This window comes from Brassica oleracea, chromosome C1 (assembly GCF_000695525.1).
Source record: "Brassica oleracea var. oleracea cultivar TO1000 chromosome C1, BOL, whole genome shotgun sequence".
Classification (NCBI taxonomy): domain Eukaryota; kingdom Viridiplantae; phylum Streptophyta; class Magnoliopsida; order Brassicales; family Brassicaceae; genus Brassica; species Brassica oleracea.
The window spans coordinates 21,447,288-21,468,892 of NC_027748.1; the positions used below are offsets into that span (position 1 = coordinate 21,447,288).

Below are 21,605 nucleotides of genomic sequence, written 5' to 3' on the forward strand. Positions count from 1 at the left end.
TAACTCCCTGAGCGATTGAAAATGCCCGAAGCATTGAAAGAAAAATCCATAGAGATTTTTTTGGTCAAGTTACAGCAATCACTATACGGATTAAAGCAATACAGACACATGTGGTACAATCACTTAAGTGAATATCTCTTGAGTAAAAGATATGTGAATAATGCAATATGTCCATGCGTTTTTGTTAAGAAATAGTCATCTGGCTTTGTGATCTCGTTGCATATGTAGAAGACCTGAATATAATTAAAACTCAAAAGGAGGTTGATGATGCTCGGACTCATATGAAAGAAGAGTTTGAAATGAAAGATCTCAGAAAGAAAATTTTTTACCTTAGGCTCCAGATAGAGCATTTCCGAAAGGGATATTTGTGTATCAATTAAATTATACGAAAAAGCTATTGAAACGATTTTATATGGATAAAGCGACTCCTTTGATGATTCCAATGGTTAATAGATCTATCGATGTTGAAAGAGATCCTTTTAGGTCTTGTGAAGATAGCGAAAAGATATTAGGTCCTGTAGTACCTTATATGAGTGCTATCAGTGGACTTTTATATCTTGGAAATTGTACTAGGCCTGATATTGCTTTTTCTACTAACCTCCTGGCTAGATATAGTTCTGCTCCTATTCGCAGGCATTGGAACGGAATAAAGCATGTATTTTGTTACCTTCAAGGTACAGTTGATTTAGGGTTAATTTATTTTAGAAAACTCAAGTTTCGTATGGTTGGTTTTGCAGATGCAAGATACTTTTTAGATCCTTATAATGCTCGATCGCAAACCGGCTATGTTTTTACAATTGGTGAACCGCGATCTCTTGGCGGTCCCAGAAACAAACTCTGGTTGCAACTTCTTCAAATCATGCAGAAACTATTGCGCTTCACGAACCATGTCGAGAATGTATGTGGTTTAGATCAATGAGTAATCACATACAAGAAGCAAGCGGAATAGTAGCCAAGAAATAGCACATGAAAGTTTTTGAAGACAATTTGGCGTGTGTCGCTCAACTCAAAGAAGCATATATCAAGAGCGACAGAACAAAGCATATCCCTCCGAATTTTTTCTCGTACATACGGGAGCTTGAGAAAAATAAAGAAGTGGACATCGAGTATGTACGGTCATGCGAAAATCCGGCTGACTTATTCATCAACGTTTTTCCCACTACAACATTCCGAAAACACGTCTACGACATCGGAATGCGGCGTTTGCATGACCTATGAAGAAACAGCTATATTCATTATTCTCAGAAGGAGGTTATGGCACTGTACTATTTTTTCTTCGTCATGGTTTTTGTTCCAACGAATTTTTCCTTGACTAAATTTTTAACGAAACAGTGCGTAATACAAGTTGGATAATTAAAAGGAAGTGTTAAAGATAATGATCATCCATCAACACACTTATGGCAAAACACTTATGCTACTTTGGTGATGAATAGCATTGTCATTATGCATCTGTCACTTCTTCTCCTCACTATAAATATTTCACAACAGTATAAATATTCTCGTGTTTTTACATCATAATCACGTAAATAAACAATATTAATAAACACGCCTGTAATTTGTTTTTCGTGTTTAAAATATAACAAAGACAAGACATATTTGTAGATCCACCAAGTCCGGTAAGTTAAGAACTGTAGGTGTGTGTGTGCTGTAATTCATTTCACAATGAAGAACGTTTCGAAGCAAAGGAACCACTTCTACTAAAGCGCCGAGAAGCAAAGGAACCGCTTCTACTAATACGTCGCGAAGTAGTGGAAAACCTGACAAACTCAGGATCAATCACAGTTCCCTGAACTTGTTGTCTCCGCCCTCTCCGTCCCAACAAGCTTACTCCGCCACCATGTCCTGGGGCTACCGGATCTGCTGCAGGAACATTTTCAGGAACTGACATCTCCGGGGAGTGTCCTAATATGCACAATGATCCTGACTCATCTTGTTGCCAATACACTTCCACCATGATTCTCCTCGGATTCTCTGCAGTTTCGTTCCTGGTATCCCAACAAATCTTGCCCCAACTGGTATCTATAGATTGTATTGCATCAACGAATAAATATGAGTGTATTAGATGTAAGTTGATTACCTCGACAGATGAGCCAGAGGTTAGTTCAAGAGTAGACGTTGTTCCATCAACAGCAGCGCTTTCGAGTTCAGCTTTTCTTGCTATGTTCAAGAAGACTTCTTCAAGAGTCGCAAGACCAAGTTGGATGTCTGAGATTCCGATCTCGGTTTCTTTGTCTTGCAGCTCATCGTAAAATTTCTGTTTCATTGTTAAAGAAATCAAAGAAGTTTTAAGATCATTTACGCTTAGTTCCATAGTTGGTAGTATTTCTAGAAATTATAACTTGTGTATATCCTTACAGCCAAAAGATTTTCTTTCTCATGCGGTATAACAAAAGTCATGAAGGCCTTATTTTCTTCTACTGGTTTGACATTGAGATGCTGCAAGAAAACATCACAGCTGAGAGGGCGTTAGACTAAGTGAACCGTATTTGTAATATAGAAACTTCTACAGGCAGCTAAAAGATACTCACATCTTTAAAGAACTTCTTCACTGGCTCGTCTGAATCTTCAGCACCAGCTTCACCATTGTGGTCATTGTTGTTGTTTTCTTGGTTGTTGCTTTCAGCGAAACTAATGTTAGTAACGAAACCAGTGCCAAAGCGAGATTTCAACCTGATGGAGGTTCCAATGCAGCGAAGCCTACCCTTAGCCAATATCCCTATTCGATCACTTAGAATATCAGCTTCCTCCATCGAATGTGTAGTTAGTATAATGGCGCGACCTTCCTTGGTTTCTTGTATAATATCCCAGACGTGTCTCCTTGTGATGGGGTCCATGCCTGTAGTTTGCGTTCCATGTATAAGAAAAAGGAAGTTGAGCTTAGATAAATACACACATATTAAGAAAAAAATGTTAAATATAATGTTCAAAGTAACAAACCGGCTCGTCTAGGAAGACCAGTTTGGGATCACCAATGTGTGAAACTGCAACACTGAGGCGGCGTTTCATTCCTCCACTGTAACTTCCTGCCCTAATTTTTCCTGCTTCTGTCAGTTTTACCTCCGCCAGTGACTTCTTAACCATCTGCATGAGGGGGGAAAAAGTGTTTCAAGAAAGAAAAGAGGCAGAGTATATTTGTATTTTAGTTGAAATTAGATATCATCAACCAACTAGTTTCTACCATTTGGGTGACATACCGGATTGATCGATGCAGGTGGCAACCCTTTGACGCTAGCAAAGAGACGGAGATGTTCTTCACCAGGCAAAGCATCCCAGAGTATATCAAACTGTGGAAACAATGAGAATCACTGTGGAAACAATGAGAATCTTTTTAAACATATCAAATCTCTGTAGCTAAGGAAAATGGCAGAAGCAGATCGCAACAAGAAAATGGCTCACCTGAGGACAAACTCCTATCATTTTACGGATGTTGGACATACCAACAGAGCTTCTTACAGGGTTCCCATAAATCAGTGCTGTTGAAGTCAATAAGAGAGACTTTAGTATGGTGGTGAAATATGTAAAACACTAGCTTCTAGGAACAAAAACAATATGTGTAAGTTTCTTACCATCACCACCAGTGACGGGATTTATGCCTGTCAAACAATTAATAGTAGTTGTTTTCCCTGCGCCATTGGGTCCAAGAAGACAGAACAGTTGATCTTTGGCAATATTCATCCACAATCCCTGATTACATTCAACTAATTAGTTACTCTACCATCTTAATTTGGAATCGACCCGAACATTAGTTTTTTTTTATGAATGATTAGGAGGTTTTGGACCCGAAGGCCCATACATCCTCTAAAAGTAACTCTCCTTAGGATAGTAGACCTTTTATGATCTAAGAGTTCTACCCACTAACTTTCCCTTGGTAAGATCATTTTTTCCACCGCTGTTTAGGAGAAGTACCTTCAGAGCGAGATAAAGGGCAGTTTTCTTGCATTTACAGCATCCAAACTTGGTCGTCCCAGGATAAGTCTTTGCCAGACCACGTATTTGAACTGCAATGTTCGGATGAACTAAGCCCTCCAATGAGTTTTGTTTAACTAAAGTCTCTTCTTCGAGGGGACATCTTCGTCATCTGGGGTAATATGATCAACAGGTGGGAGTGGACCACTACATCTACAAATTCCACCTTCTGCTCAGAGTAAACGGTTAGTTAGACAACCTTTTCAACACAAAAACTAATTATGAAGACATAAAACAGGGAAAGAGTAGAAAGTACCTTCCACTCGGTTGCCACCTTTACCGGTCCAGTAACCAGGTTTTAAAAAGTAAAAGGCAGATTTTCTCACACGGGATGCGTTTGGAACTATATTGTCAAAGTAGAGAGCCAGAACAAACCATAAAAAGAATGTCCCAAGAAGCCATAAGTATATATCATTCTGCAAGAACTCAAAGAAATGATGATCAGATAACCATTGGACAGTTGTTAGATGGAATTTATCTGTGAGAGTTGACGTACAAATTGTAATCACACAATCAGGGTCATCGTTGGGCGCACATTCTGCTCTCTTACTCCAACTAATACTGGGATCTTGAGGAGTTAAAGTCGCATCAGAAAGCAGCTTAAGACCCTGAGAAAAGGTATTGGGTGGGAAGAGTGACCAGAGCACCCTAGTCATAAGAGAATAGTCCTTGGAATAGGGAAACCCAGTTGATCCTCCAAGCTGCAGATTGACTATGATTAGTAAAAATTCATAATTCTAAACAGTTTCAGCTATTTGTATTGCATTGAGAAAGGCACCTGCGTTATGAAGCCAACCAGGAACTCAAGGAAGCCGACAGTTGTCGCTGAAGATGCTTTGCTGATAGCATGAATGCTAGTCCAATCTAGCAGGCCATGAAACAGAGGGATATAAATCCTCCAATATGTATGCTGCGTTAGTGTTAAGGACTCTTTTTTTTTCTCTACCATATTGATGTGGAATAGCATGAAAAGTTGGAAGACAACAGGGAAGCTGTTCTTCAAGAAAAAGTCGAACTGGAACATCATTCCAAAGAGAACTATCAAGAGTGCCGAGAGTGTTGTAAGAATCCCTTCCCATGTAAGCCATGACCACCAATAAGCAGTGTCAAAAACTGTAACGACCAAATCTCGGCCCGGAAAAATTTAGCGCAGTAAGACCCAATTACATTGCAGAAATCTTATTTAAGATGAGATTTTGTGGTGGCCTCTCACAGAGACTTTTGGGGATGGAAAAGCCCTGCCGGAATGTCACCGGAACAGCCACAAATAGCCACCATGAAAGAGAAGCCCTCCCTCCATCCGAAAAGAGAGAGTAGTGCTCTGCAGAAACATTTTGGGGGAACAGAAGAACGATCGATCAAATATGAGTATTTCTAAGCTAAATTTTGAGGTTATGTTCTACACTCATAGATATATGTCAATCAGAAAGCAGATCGTCATTTTCAATTTTTATCTAAGAGTTATGATTGTTTCTTTGGGACTGATATCTACAGATCGGATCCGCAAACAGTCAACTTCATCAGCGTTTTACCGTTGATACAGAAGGAACCAGGGAACGGGAGAGATATCACTGGAAAGATCTCGATGCCAGATTTTCAGATCATCTATTCGATCGTCAAATGGACGTAAGGTCAGAAAGTTATGGACATTTCTTCTTGGCGAAGAATAAAGCTGTTGAGATGCAGAGACAGTTCCGACCAGTCTCGGTGTAAGTGAGAAACGGTCAACAGAAACAAAATCTTTCAGTCTGAAAATTATTCAGTAAGTAGTTAATTATCTTATCTATCATCTCCTGCAAGCGGATCGTTATTCCGAGTTATTTTCTGAGAATTATGCTTGTTTTCGTGAGAGGTGTTGTTGCAGTTTGCGTTTACGACCACCCTGGAGATGAAGCTACTTTGGTTAAGCAAATGGTCTCCGATCGGAGTAAACTTGGTGTCTATGGATATAGGACATATATTACTACATTATGACTGGAGGGATCTAAAAGTTAACGGTCAGTTCTTGAGTTATTCATCTGTTTGCTCTATGGTTCAGCTCTGCCAGAATATCATATTGATCTAATTTCAGAGAGATCCGGAGTTGCTTTGTTAGAGCCGTCAAGGTCCATTCGACGTTTCCTCAGGTTTCTTTAGAACCCGTGGCAAATGTGAGGGTCTATTCCGTAAATCCCGTACCACTGTAGAATTCTCTCTATTGTAGTTTAGATTTCGAATCATGATCCGTCTGTTTGAGTCTTGATTGTTAGTTAATTCATTCATTGTAAACTGGAACTAGAGGTCTAGAGGATTCAGCCGTTGATTTGATTGCGTGATGTTAAGAGATGCGATATATATATATATGTATGTATACATAGTTATTGCGCGGAGGTCCAGAGATGTCTGGACAAGCGACGCAGCTTTGGTGGGCGGGGGCTCAGAGACGTCTGGGCTAGCGACGCAGATTGTGTGGGGCATGGGTGCAGAGACGTTTGCATTCGACGCAGCTTTGGAGGGCGGGGGTACAGAGACAGACTGTACTAGCGACGCAACGTATGTATATATATATCCCCTTATGAGGAGGTGTGGGGTGTATGGACTAGCTATATGCTATCATCGCATTGTTTGTGTTGTCTTTGTGTGATGCTTTAGGCGTCTTGTTTGTTCATGTTAGAGCTAAACTTCTATAGTGGGAGTTCTATTACTCAAGTCAGTGGTTTGCGTGTTTAGCATCCCATACCTCACGTAGTGATTCCCCTGTTACTCACCCCTCATTTCCTTCCCCCTTCAGATGAGACTGACGAGCAGGAGTGATTGCTATCGGGCTGGTGCTTTGGGAGTTTTATTTCTGTCTTTTTCAGACTTGCGGATTTTATGCTTTTATCGATATTTTCGGGATTTATTATGTTATTTGGATTTATGGCTATTTATTTGATTTACGACTTTGGAGTTGACTTTTGAGAAGTAATAAATGGAGATTTCAGACTTTTTATTTATTTAAGTTATTTCGGAAAATACGGGTGTTACAATTTGGTATCAGAGCGGGGTTCCGTCCCGACTCTGGCCCGGGATGACGATTTGTTGGGACGTGGTTTCGACTCGGTTTTGACTCGGTTTTAATTTGGTTTAATCGATTTTAAAAGATTTTTGAATCTCGGGATTTGGGAGTTTTAAAGAAAGAAAAATACCGCACCTTTCCGTTCAGTAACTTCTAACCCAATTGTCTTTTTATTGACGATGAGTTTATCATCGTCATCCGCTCTCTAGCTAACAAGGTTTCAGCCAGATGTTCGAGAGATGGATGATGTCATAGTTTGATAGATTGCTCAGGTGTGTATCAGTTTCGTCAGCCGTGTTCAGAGATTGTCCGCATGTGGATGTGTGACGTTGTTGCCACCACCCAAACTTCAAGCCATCTCTCCACGAGTTTTCGTTATTGGAGATTATGTGGTATGAGATGTGAGCCATGAGTTGGAATGTGTTATTTGTGTGTATGAGTAGAGTTACTGCCATGGAGGCATGATTATTTTTTAAACTCGTGGGGGATCGCTTTTGGATTGGGGTGCGACAACTTGCTTTGTGTTATATCGGAGTTACACTTGGTATGTTTTCCAGTTTTTGGCAGTGTTGATCATTTCAGAGATGTGTCAGTTCGGACAGTTGACATAGAAACGTTGGGAGCTATTTATATTGATTGTTGTGTACCAGTTATGCTTGGAGGGCCGATTGGTTCAGAGACTCGTTAGAGATGGAGTTTTGTTTTACGATATCATTCTTGGATGGACTTGTTATCACGACATTGAGTACTGTTGGAATTCCTGAGGGCAAGAGTTCACATTTCTGGAGCAGAGCAGATTTTATTTGCATACATGCTACATGTAGAGGAGTTATTGGATATGGGGAGTAAATGGATTTTGGTGATCATTTCGATAGTCCACATGAGTTGCAGGATCTTCTAGTTATCTCAGAGTATGGAGATGTATTTGAGGCCTTGGAAGGGCTGTCACCAGCCAGAGGAGATGTTCTTACGATCGAGTTGGAGTCAGGGACAACACCGGTTTCACGAGTTCTATACCGATTAGCGCCAGCAGGGATGGCTGAGCTGAAAGAACATATGGAAGATTCATAAGACAAGAGATTTATTTAGGCCGAGTAATTCGCCGTGGGAGCACCAGTGTTGTTTGTAAAGAAAAAAATGATGGGAGTTTTCAGGCTTTGTATCGACTACATAGACTTGAACATGGTAACCATCATATTGATGAGTTGTTGAATTAGCCGCATGGAGGTTCACGGTTCTCGAAGGTTGTCTTAGCATCAGGACATCATCAGATTGCTATAGTTGAGGAGTATGTACGGAATGTGGGTTTCTGTATATGTTATGGATATTACGAGTTTTGGTGATATCATTTTGGATCGACGAATGCACCAATAGCATTTGAGGAGCTTATGAATGATGTCTTTCGCAAACACTTGGACAAGTGCACGATTGTACTCATTGACGACCCCATTGAGTTATTCTTGGAGTAGAGGGAGCATGATGAGCGTTTGCGGATTGTGTATTGATGCATGATGATCAGGTCATTCTATATACATTGCATCAGTTGAGACCTCACGAGACCCACTACCCTATTCATGATTTGTAGTGGCTGCAGTGGTATTTGCGTTATAGTATTGGAGATTTTAATTGTACAGGAAGGAAGTTCAGATTCTCTGGGATCATTGGAGGCTGAAATCTATCTTCATTCATTAAAACTTGTACTTGGACAGTGCAGTTGGATTGAGTTGGTAGCAGGCTACAGTTTGGATATTGCATACCATCTGGTAAAGACAACCAGGTGACAAATGCCTTGGGTAGGCACATGAGCGACGTATCAGGAACCAAAGAGGTTCATGAGTTTACTAGGATATTTGCTAGTCTCAGATTGTGTGCCATTACTGTCGATGGAGAGACAGATGGCCTTGGAACTTTGGAGCATGCAGTTTTGCTATGGAGGATACCCCAAGCGCATGTTAGCGTTATGACTGTGTAAGACGATTGAGATTGGGAGTATTGTTATCATAAGTGTTGAGCGAGATGTACCTGTACCGAAACCGAGTTGTGTGTTGGACGATAAGCTGTTAAGAAAAGGGATCTTACAGCAACTACATCACTCGTGTTTCTCCACCCATCGGGAACACCAAGGCGTACAAAGATATGAAGTGTTAACTGTAATTGGTCTAGTATGAAGAGAGTTGTAGCTTTATTGCGTCACAGAGTCAGACATGTCAGATGGCTATGACAGAGGATCAGTTATCTATCATGTTATTTTTGAGCTTGCTTTTGCCGGAGTGAAAATGAGGCATGGTGATTATGGACATTGTTATTGGATTTTAAATCACCATATGTGGAAAGGATGCCACATGGGTAGTCATGGATAGACTTACCAAGTCAGCCCATTTCCTAAGTAATTAAGAAGACAGTCAGAGATAATCAGTTGGAGCAGACCTACATTATTGAGTTTGCGAGGTTTCATGGATGTCAACATTGTATCGGATTGGGATTCAAAGTTCACATCTACATTTCAGAGAGCCTTTCGGAAGGCACTTGGGACAAAGATCATATGAGTACATCTTATCACCCGTTGACATATTGTCAGTCAGAGAGGACTACTCAGAACTTAAATGATATGTTCAGAGATTGCGTGGGATGGGTTCAAGAGATGGTATAGCAAATGGACATGCTCAAGGATTGGCTTTGGGACGCCCATGACGGCAGAGGATTTATGCAGCTAAGCGTCGTAAGGATTTGGAGTTACATATGGGCAATCTAGTGTACCTGAAAATACTGACATTTCAGGGAGGACTTAAGACTCATAAGCTAAAGCAACTAAAACCGAGGTACATCGGACTGTATCCTCCGGTGGAGCGAAATGAAGCAGTTGATTGCAGTTATTTTATCAGCAGTGTATCAGACTTCCATAACGTGATCCAAGTGAGATCAAATTCAGATGAGGATTGACTATCCGAAGATTTTTTTTTTTTAGGACGGTATTGGACAGCCGACTCAGGATTTGAATTCGAGGACGAATTCCTCGTATGTGGGGAAGAATTGTAACGATCCAAATCTCGGCACGGAAAAATTTAGCCCAGTAAGACCCAATTACATTACAGAAAACCCTAAAGTTTTCTTATTTAAGATGAGATTTCGTGGTGGCCTCTGACAGACACTTTGGGGATGGAAAAGCCCTGCCGGAACGTCACCGGAACAGCCACCATGAAAGAGAAGCCCTCCCTCCATCCGAAAAGCGAGAGTAGAGCTCTGCAGACACGTTTTGGGGGAACAGAAGAACGATCGATCAAATATGAGTATTTCGAAGCTAAATTTTGAGGTTATGTTCTACACTCATATATATATGTCTATCAGAAAGCAGATCGTCATTTGGAATTTTTATCTAAGAGTTATGGTTATTTCTTTGGGACTGATATCTACAGATCGGATCCGCAAACAGTCAACTTCATCAGCGTTTTACCGTTGATACAGAAGGAACCAAGGAACGGGCGAGATATCATTGGAAAGATCTCGATGCCAGGTTTTCCGATCATCTATCCGATTGTCAAATCGACGTACGGTTAGAAATTTATTGATGTTTCTTCTTGGCGAAGAATAAAGCTGTTGAGTTGCAGAGACAGTTCCGACCAGTCTCGGTGTAAGTGAGAAAGTCGACAGAAACAATTCAGTCTGGAAATTCGTTAGTAAGTAGATAATTCTCTTATCTATCATCTCCTGTAAGCGGATCGTTATTCCGAGTTATTTTCTGAGAGTTATGCTTGTTTTCGTGAGAGGTGTGGTGCAGTTTGCGTTTACGACCACCCTGGAGATGAAGCTATTTTGGTTAAGAAAATGGTGTCCGATCGGAGTAAACTTGGTGTCTATGGATAGAGAACATATATTAATACATTATGACCAGAGGGATCTAAAAGTTAACGGTCAGTTCTTGAGTTATTCATCTGTTTTCTCTATGGTTCAGCTCTGCCAGAATATCATATTGATCTAATTTCAGAGAGCTTCGGAGTTGCTTTGTTAGAGCCGTCAAGGTCCATTCGGCGTTTCCTCAGGTTTCTTCAGAACCCGTGGCAAAGGTGAGGGTCTATTCCGTAAATCCCGTACCAGTGTAGAATTCTCTCTATTGTAGTTTAGATTTCGAATCATGATCCGTCTGTTTGAGTCTTGATTGTTAGTTAGTTCATTCATTGTAAACTGAAACTAGGGGTCTAGCGGATTCAACCGTTGATTTGATTGCGTGATGTTAAGAGATGCGATATATATATGTTTGTATACATAGTTATGAGTAGGGACTATGTGAGTGGGCGGGTGTCCAGAGATATATGGACTAGCGACGCAGCTTTGGTGGGCGAGGGCTCAGAGACGTCTGGGCTAGCGACGCAGACTGTGTGGGGCGTGGGTGCAGAGACGTTTGCATTCGACGCAGCTTTGGAGGGCGGGGGTACAGAGACAGACTGTACTAGCGACGCAGCGTATGTATATATATATATCCGTATGAAGAGATGCGGGGTGTATGGACTAGCTATATGCTATCATCGCATTGTTTGTGTTGTGTTTGTGTGATGCTTTAGGCGTCTTGTTTGTTCATGTTAGAGCTAAACTTCCATAGTGGGAGTTCTATTACTCAAGTCAGTGGTTTGCGTGTTTACTCACCCCTCCTTTCCTTCCCCTTTCAGATAAGACTGGCGAGCATGAGTGATTGCTATCGGGCTGGTGCTTTGGAAGTTTTATTTCTGTTTTTTTCAGACTTGCGGATTTTATGCTTTTATCGATATTTTCGGAATTTATTATGTTATTTGGATTTATGGCTATTTATTTGATTTATGACTTTGGAGTTGACTTTTGAGAAGTAATAAATAGAAATTTCGGACTTTTTATTTATTTAAGTTATTTCGGAAAATACGGGTGTTACAAAAACACCCATCATCGTCATTGCCTGTCACATATATACACAGAAAATGGGTAACATAACAACCTAAGTAGATAGGAACTATAATATCTTACCTGGCGAAGTTTGAGCTCTTTCTCAGTGATTAAAGAACTGATTTGAAGAACAAAACCAAACATGGCAATGGCAAGGAAGAAAGTTGGTCCTATTGCGTCCAAGGCAACAAAAGCTTCAATAGTTGGGTGAGGAAACTCCTTAAATCCGAAAACCCAGTTGAACTTTGGATCTGCAAAACGCATGTCACAGAATTAACACTTGATGCCACTAGCTAGAAACACAAAGAATAAAAGCAATAAAACATATCCATAACCTCCTATTAAGGACCTAGCGATTTCACGCTCAGCAGCAACTTGAAGAGGTATTTGGAACTTAAACGTGGGATCTTCAAACCTCCCTCGTCTTATCTCTGGGGTTGAATTTGTTTGAATACCATAGCTAATCACTGTAGGGTTTCTTTTCTTAAAGTGCAAGGCTCCTGGAGTTCGCAAGGGATTCGCCATGAGCCACGCATCCACATCATCAGGAGCCGCGAATGATCGAACCTGAATTAGACCACATAACACTAACGGTCAATACGCACATTCGGATTCCACTTCTCAAAACCACTTTCCTTGCCAAACACGCAAAGACAGACATTTTTACTAGAAGAGACAAAACACTTGCACGAGACACGACATACCTTGTCCTCTGGAATCGGTCTCCCTGGATTGTTGGCTCTGATCGCGTCAACAATGTCTCTCACCCGCCGGGTATCATTTCCACTCCATACGATACGAAGTCGAAAAGGGGAGCTTCACGAAGAACTTATCCTCACAACGCGGAATCGGCGGAGAGGTCAGTGCCGTGGGATCAGTAACTGTCTTGTGCGCAGTGGAGGAAGCAAAGCTCTTCTCCATAGCCTCCTGGATACAGAAGATGAGGAGGATGAAGAAGAAGGAAGCGAAGAGCTGAAGGAACATGGCTCGCTTGCTCCGCCATGAGAGAAGAAAGTTTTTCCAGAACAGAGCCGTGTACTGCTGCCAAAGAAGAGGCAAACCTCTCTGCAACGTCATTCTCGCCGTTTCAAAATTTTCTTCTGCTGTGTGATTTGATTTAAGGAGACGAAAGTAGTTTTAGTAGTAACTGCACCCGTGGAGTTTGATAAAATTACGAATTCGCCACTCAGATAGTTAGATTCGCTTCGGAAACTATCTGCGCAATAACTTTCAGACAAAACCGTGTTCAGATATGAGTTGCAGATTATATTTATTTACAGTTAGAAGACAGAAAGCTTGATGTTTTCAGATTAAAGAAACACACATCATAATAATATTTCATTTAAATTAATACCACTACAGAAAAATTATTTTTTTATAAAGCTTTGACTATAAGTTCCTTTTAATTATTGGCTACTATTACAAAAAAAAAAAATTGGCGTTGAACAAAAAATATGTCCAATATTCTTTATAAGTTTTAAAATAGAACTAAAAACATTATAAATTGATTAAAACTAAGATTTTAGAGTTTTCTAATTAGAAATAGCTCTTATACCCTAGATAGCCCTAAACCAAGTTTTTTTTCCAAATATAACCTCCAAGACCCAATTTGACAGAACTGTTTCATTTAATAATAGCAAATTATCAGGTTACCCTCAATATTAATTTAACATAAATTATTAAATAATAAAAGGAAAATATTTTGAAAACGTTTCGTAAGTTTTGCCGTTGTCTCCGTATAGCCGTCCGTCGTCTCCGTCTCGCCTCCGTATCGTCGTCGTATGCGCCTCCACATCATCCTCGATCTGTCGTCGTCTACGCGTTTGCATCGTCCTCGATATGTCATCGTCTGCGCCTCTGCATCGTCATCGATCTGTTGTCGTCTTTGTATCTCATTATCTCGTGTCTCCAATCTGATCAAGGTATCAGCATTTCATGTTCATTATAAATTGATGATATTTTGTTGCGATCGGATTTTCTAGTTGTTATAAACTTAAGATTGGATTGTCGTCATCTTCACTTTCTAGACTTACAAGTTTACTTAAATGTCTCTGCGATTGGATTTTCTAGTTGATTTGAAACTTAAGATTGGATGTCGTCATCTTCACCTTATAGACTCACAAGTTTACTTAAATGTCTCTGTAATTGGATTTTCAAGTTGTTTTGAAACTTAAGATTAGATTGTCGTCATCTTCACCTTCTAGACTCACAAGTTTATTTAAATGTCTCTGTGGATGGTCTTTTTGAGATTTGCTTGTGATTTTTTAACATATTTTCGAACTATGGCTGAAGTTTTTTGTGTTTGAGGACAATGGAGCTCAGAAGAATCTCTCTAGTGAGAGTTTAAAGTTGATAAGAATAGGAATGCATCTTTTATTTACATAGAAAAAGATCTTCAGTATGAAGATTTGATGAAGATGGCCTCTAAAGATTTTAGTTTAAAGAGGAAGAAATAAACACACTAAAAGGGGAAGAAATAAACACACTAATATTCAACTATTCTGGAAACTCATCCAGAAATTTTAAAGTTCTTTCTAACGTTTATAATATAAAATTTATGATTAAATACATTTATGTTTTAGCTTCTACCAGATGATTCTCCTCAACCTCGCGGCTAAACCCTCTCTTACGAAACTGAAACATTTGCCTCATCCCACGTTTGATTCCCTTTGGAATCAGATCATTTTTTATTTTTTTAATTGAATAAAAATCAATGGATTATATTCATTTACTTATGTCAACAAACAATTAAAACACACCTGGCCTAGTAGAAACAATTTATTCCCCTTTTCCCTAGAGATCTTGTGTTCGAATCCTGGTAGATGTATATTTCTTCTTTTTTTTCCTCCAAAATTTCAAATCAAAATTTGAAATTTTCTAAATATGCAGATATCAATCCTTAGTTTTTGATCTCATTTCATTTTTTTTAGGTTAATTTCTTTGGTAGAAAGAAACACACTTATATTCTACTATTCTGGATACCCATCCAGAAATTTTAAAGTTTTTTCCAACGTTTATAATATTTAATTTATGGTTAACGAAGAGAAAAAGGAAACCGAGGAGAATTACAGGTCGATTCTCTGCTTGGTCAAAGAACAAACGCAATCTGAATCTGAATGGAATGAGGCTTCGAGCAAAGTAAAATCTATTTATTCGCAAATTGATTTGCTTGATGTCATTATCAAGGCTGAAAACTTTAACTTCGTTGATGAGTTGGAAAAACTAACAGCAGAACACATTGAAGCCGAATGAAACTTGGCTAATGTCAAGGTTAAAGTAACTGACTGGCCAAAGCTTCGGAAAAGTTGGATGGATGATTAATCTGATGTTATCAACTTCCCTCTTATGTTTTAAGACTAATATTTATGTATTATGAAACACACATCATGTTTTATGGTCACTTTTTCCTTAATGGAATCAAAACATTTTTTAATTTGTGTATCAATCAGCAAGAGAATTGCTTATATTGCTTTTAAAAGCTTACTCATTTTGAGATATAACATCCTGGCTTAGTGGTTTTGTATCTTGGTAATCCCATTTTCATATTAGATTTTTGGAAACCCATCTTAAATATCACAAATGGTATCCTAGATAAGATATAATTATCTTTGTGAATAAATAAGTTCACATTTCTTTGCAAAACGAATATCCACCGTAGCCTAGCGGCTAGCCCTGTAATCTTACACAACTCGTATCGCACATTAAACCCACCTTCGATTCCCTTTAGGAACAAAAAAAATTTCTGTTTTTAATTAAATATAAATATGTTGTTTATATTGATTTAATTATAGCACTTTTGGCATAGCGGCTGCACACTAGGATTCCCTTTATGAGATTTCTCAGGTTCAATCCTGGTACTTTCACAATTAATTCCTTTTTGAAGTAAAGACTTATGCTTACTCATTTTATTTTCTGAAAACCCATCCTAAAAGTACCATAAGCTATCTTAGATAGGATGTCTTTTTCAAATTTACAATGATAACAAATTTTAACACTGTCTTGATAGAATTGCTGACAATACTTCAAGACATCCTAAAATTTCTTTAATAACAACCTACATGAAACAAGCGTCGTCATCATTCGTTACAAACTTTTTACTTGCCCAAGACAACATCAAAGTTCAAAAACATAGTCTTAGCATGACAGGTAGTTAATCTCCCATCGCATTGCTGTCCTGCTTAACCAAGCCAGAATTTTTTTCAAATTTTCAAGTATTCGATTTTCTAGAAAGCTATCCTGGAAGTTTGAAACACCTTTCTTGAAACTACGCAAATCCTTCCGGAAATTTAAAAAACTACACAATTTCACAAGCACAAGAAAGAGACTAACAATGTCCTTAGCAAATTCACGAGCCTACCAAACATATCAACATGTGTTAGTCAAACAAAACACCAAACAAAAAGTTTTTCAAATTTGTTAACATCGAATTTTCTGGAAAGCTTTCGTGAAACTACCCAAATCCTTCCTAAGAGTTTAAGAAACTATACAGTTTTACAAGCATAAGAAATAGACTAACAATGTCATAAGCAAATTCACGAGTCTACCAAACATATCAACATGCATAAGCCAAACAAGACACCAAGCAAAAAGTTTTTCACATTTGTTAACATTGAATTTTCAGGAAAGATTTCTGGAAAGCTTTCCTGAAACTATCCAAATCTTTCCTGAAATTTAAAAAAACTACACAGTTTCACAAGCACAAGTAAGAGACTAACAATGTCATCATGCGTAAGCCAAACAAGTAAAATAAAAAACAATCTTACCAAAATTTATATGTGTCATTGGGTATTCAAAATTTCTTACCAAATTTTATAGATGGTCATGAGATTTTTGTAGGTGGTTTAAACTCTGATACTTGTTTGTAGATCCTTCTTGAAATTAAACAAGTAAAATAAAGAACAATCTTATAAGAGAAATAAATAAACATTTATCTCAAAGAGATTAGTAACTAAGGATCTTGCCTTGTTAGATAGACATTTCACCATAGGGTTGCAGCTACTATGACTAGGCTGCAATTTTCAAATGCCAAAAGATAACATCAAATCGTATCAAATGCTTAGACGTGAGACTAAAGAGGATTACCTTGCAGATAAACTGCTATCATTGGTATTAAACTAGCCTATCAGAGACATATCCCACAGAAAAGCTAGCCTAAAAGTACTAGACAAGATCAAATACAATACATAAACACACACAAAGGGAAATCCTTTGAGAGTCTAGGAAGAAAGCGAGTACCTTGGAGAGAAATGGATGCTTAGGCTTGGCGGAGAGACGAAAAAAAAACTCTTCGAGGGAGATGAGAGTTGCTTAGTTACTAATCTCTTCGAGATATATATTTATCTGTTCAAAAATTCAAAGTAAACAAAGTAATATTAAACATCCATTTGTGAAACATCCAATATTTCAATTAAGAGCCCTGATTTTGATTTTGAATTGGAAATGTTTAATACTTACATGGCTTAGTTCGATTTTAGGCCGATAAGAGTGTCGACGGCTGTAGATTTGCCGTGATTTATCTCCAGCATTGTCGAGAGAATAAGGCGATATGGAGACGTCAAATCTCTTCGTCATCCTAGTCATTCGTGATTTTTTTCCTATTTTTTTAAAGATTTTTTAGTGAGAGGGTAGTTTAAACTTTTGATCTATTAATGAAGGTTATTAATTTGATTTCTAGCTTGAAAGACTATTTTTGAGACAGAAAATTAAATAGGTCTATTTAGGAGAATTGCCCTTTCTAATTTTTCTGTGATAATACCATTGATTGATCTTTTACTATTTGTTATTCTAACATACCAATAAAATCAACTATGTTTTAATTTTCCAATTATTTGTTTTTAATTTTAAAATTATATATAATCTGATAATAATGGAATTTAAAATTTAATAAGATAAATTCACCTTTTATAATTTAATTTTTTGCAAAAAACACTGTCTCTGACAAGTTATAATTATTAAACTATAGTTATAATATAACATAAAATAGTAAACCAAGTCGTCATACTTATCATCCAAGTAACCGTGCCTACATGATCACATCGATGGTGTGCACACGTAATCCCCTAGACTATATTTGCGAAGTGATTTTGCCACATGTTTTTTTTCTGTAATCAATCAATTTAACAAAATAAATATGACATGGCTAATAAAATTGATGACATTGCTTCTTGAAAAATATGACATGGGTAATTTCATTTAATGTTGATTTATATTTTTGACAAACTTATTAGAATAGAATCCAATATTAATATAGAAAATGTGATTTAAACATGCATTATGGACCGTCCAAACCATTCACTACAATTATATATTTTACTCGTTTTTAAATTTGTATTTCTATGCTAATACGTAGCTTCCGTCTATTTGGCCGTTGAAATACAAGCATTTGCAGTTGACTCATTCGTATGCATTTAGTTGAGAATAATAATCAAGTAGTGTTTAATTCAATTGAAAAAATGTCGTAGACGACGTTTAGAAACCACACATTGGAATGCTTTATAGTAGGCGAATTTTGATAAGATAAATGAACCGGATTTGAAAGAACTCCATGACACTAAACATGTGTGGCTAGGCGATAAAGATATTTAATTTTCATTGCAAACAATCAAATATATATGGCATCTGTGGATAGGCTCTCAGGAGATTAGTCAGTTGAATCACGATTTCCCATAATTATTTTAAAAATAACATCTAGATACTGTAGAATCGCATGACTTGTGACGAAATTTATAGTTTAAAACTGGAGAGATCATGAATTTTGATCCAATTTTGTTTGGGAATTCATGAAAATAAGAATAGTTAGCAAAATAACAATTTAATTTTTTTTTAATTTATCTGGGGATATTCCGGATCTATTGAAGAACCCAGACTAATCTCCAAGGAAAAATGTATCCCATGGATAGATTATCTCTTTTCGGATATGCAAATGGACCGTAAACTAGAACAACATGACTTAGTTTCACGCAACATGTGGATCGAATTTAAAACGTGTTTGCGTCCGAAGTCTTTCCTCTTGCCATCTGACCATGAGGTCCCAGACATACCAACTTAATTTGTACCTAAAAAAAAGTTAGAAATTCATTCAACTGAATTTTTGGTTTTATAATTTTATCTCATATTACTCTTCAAAGTCTTGGAAAATTACAGCCCCACACGTTCTAATTTTTAAGTTCATTCTCTTGAGTCATTCTTAATATGACATAAATCTATTTTTTTGGTATGTATCGTAAAATTACTCTGTTGGCCACATTGGTATGTATCATAAATCTCATTAAACTAGATTAAGATCTGCGTCTTGCGCGGAATAAACATTATATATATAAATTATTTTATGTATTATATGTTCTTACGTATTATAAAATAATAAATATATATTGAATAATTAAAAGTCAGTAATTATTACATATATAATTAAATTGGTGTGAACGTGTAAATTAATTTTATTAATCCAAACATTTTTTTTAAAAAAATTTGATATGATATGTAATTAAATTCAAATGATATTAACATACGTAGTATAATTTTAATATTAATGTCTATCTTTTTTTTAAATGATGCTTTCTACTCATATGTTTTTTTTATCATGTGTATTTTTAATAGCAAAAACTTTAAATTACTGATAACAAAAATTTTATTGTGGGATTAATAATTTTAGTAATTGATAATTTAAAAAAAAATTATCAATGCTAGTTCAAAACTTTTATAAAAAAAATTATTCAAAGTAAATTTTGAAACTAAAATATTTATTTATTCAATATGGTTTATAGTTTAATTTAGAATGATATATATACATATATATTTTAAATCTTAATGATTAATTAAATTAGACTTTTATTTATATAATTTTGTAATCATTTGTATTTTGTCATAACAAAAATTTTAAACCATGGATCGCAAAGTTTGAATGTGAGACTTTTAAGAGTTTTAGTAATTTATAGTCATTTTTTAAAATTCAAAATATAAAATATACAGAAAAATCTAAATTTTTGTAATATGGTTATTGTGTTTTTTAAAAAATTATTTTAATAGTTTTAAATTAAAAAAATTTGATAGAAGATACATTTTTTTATCAGATCTTTATTATTCAAAATCATTAATTGTCATATATACTTTACCCACATTAAGCAATTCCGTAATCTTTATTTAAGGAAATAATAAATGACATTAGTAATGAATTTATGGTTAGTTTAATAAAAAACTTATTATATAATTAGATGGACCAACCTATTTCTCTAATAATTCTAAGAATAATTCTAGTGATAACATGTGGGTACAAAAAGAAGTTGTAATGTTTCACAAATAATATTTAGGGGATATTGATTAACGTGATAGACCAAAACAGAGAGTTTTTGAAATTGTCTGTCATTTTTTTCAATTCGATATGGAATGTTTCAAATGGTTTACACGAAAGCGATGAAAATATGTCGCGAAAGTTCTAAGAATTGTCATCTATCCTCTAGATATCTCTCTAGTCACCATAATTACAAGATAACTACGGACGTTTCCAAAACGACACATGGCTTTTAGAGTGAAATTTGAATGTATCATAGTAATAAACTGTATTATCGACGACCTATATATCACCTTGACCCGCAATTAAGGTGATAGTGACTGAAATCCATTATTGTTTCTTTTAGAACAAAAATCCATCATTGTTTGAACGTAAAATACTGAAATATTGTATTTGAATGTGAACATTAATTATATACTTTATTAAAATTATGACATGTTTATTACAAATGGTCAGCCATACCAATGATTCTTTTCTTGCTGTTAAATCCCCATCGTAACAGCTTTGTATTGGATCAACAGAAATAAAATCATTCTTTGTGTATCAGAATAAAAGCTGTTACTTCAATGTTGGTGCTAGTTATCATTAATTATGCAAATTTTATGAAAATGTTCTTAAATTTATAGATAGTGCTAATTATCATTATTTCGGTTCTTGAGTAAATAAAAATCGCCAGTAGTAGCTGTTTACTATGCAATTTTCAAATGCCAAAAGTTAACATCAAATCGTATCAAATGCTTAGACGTGAGACTAGACAGGATTACCTTGCAGATAAACTGCTATCAATGGTATTAAACTAGCCTATCAGAGACATATCCCACAGAAAAGCTAGCCTAAAAATACTAGACAAAATCAAATACAATACATAAACACACACAAAAGGAAATCCTTTGAGAGAGTAGGAAGAAAGCGAGTACCTTAGAGAGAGATGCTTAGGCTTGGCAGAGAGAAAAAAAAAACTGTTCGAAGGAGATGAGAGTTGCATAGTTACCAATCTCTTTGAGATATGTACTTATCTGTTCGAAAATTCAAAGTAAACGAAGTAATATTAAACATCCATTTGTGAAACATCTAATTTTTCAATTAAGAGCCCTGATTTTGATTTTGAATTGGAAATGTTTAATACTTACATGGCCTATTTCGATTTTCGACTGATAAGAGTGTCGACGGCTGTAGATTTGCCATGATTTATCTCCGGCGTTGTCGAGAGAATAAGGCGATGATGGTGGAGACGTCGAATCTCCTCGTCATCCTAGTCATTCGTGACTCTTTTTCAATTTTTTTTTTTAAAATTAGTGAGAGGGTAGTTTAAACTTTTGATCTATTAATGAAGGTTATTAATTTGATTTTTAGTTTGAAAGACCATTTTTGAGACAAAAAATTAAATAGGTCTATTTAGGAGAATTG

General features: G+C 36.6%; 1 pseudogene; it reads right to left on the bottom strand.

The window, feature by feature from the left end:
- Nucleotides 1-1,556: 1,556 nt before the first annotated feature.
- Nucleotides 1,557-12,988, bottom strand: LOC106296667 (annotated as a pseudogene).
- Nucleotides 12,989-21,605: the final 8,617 nt, after the last annotated feature.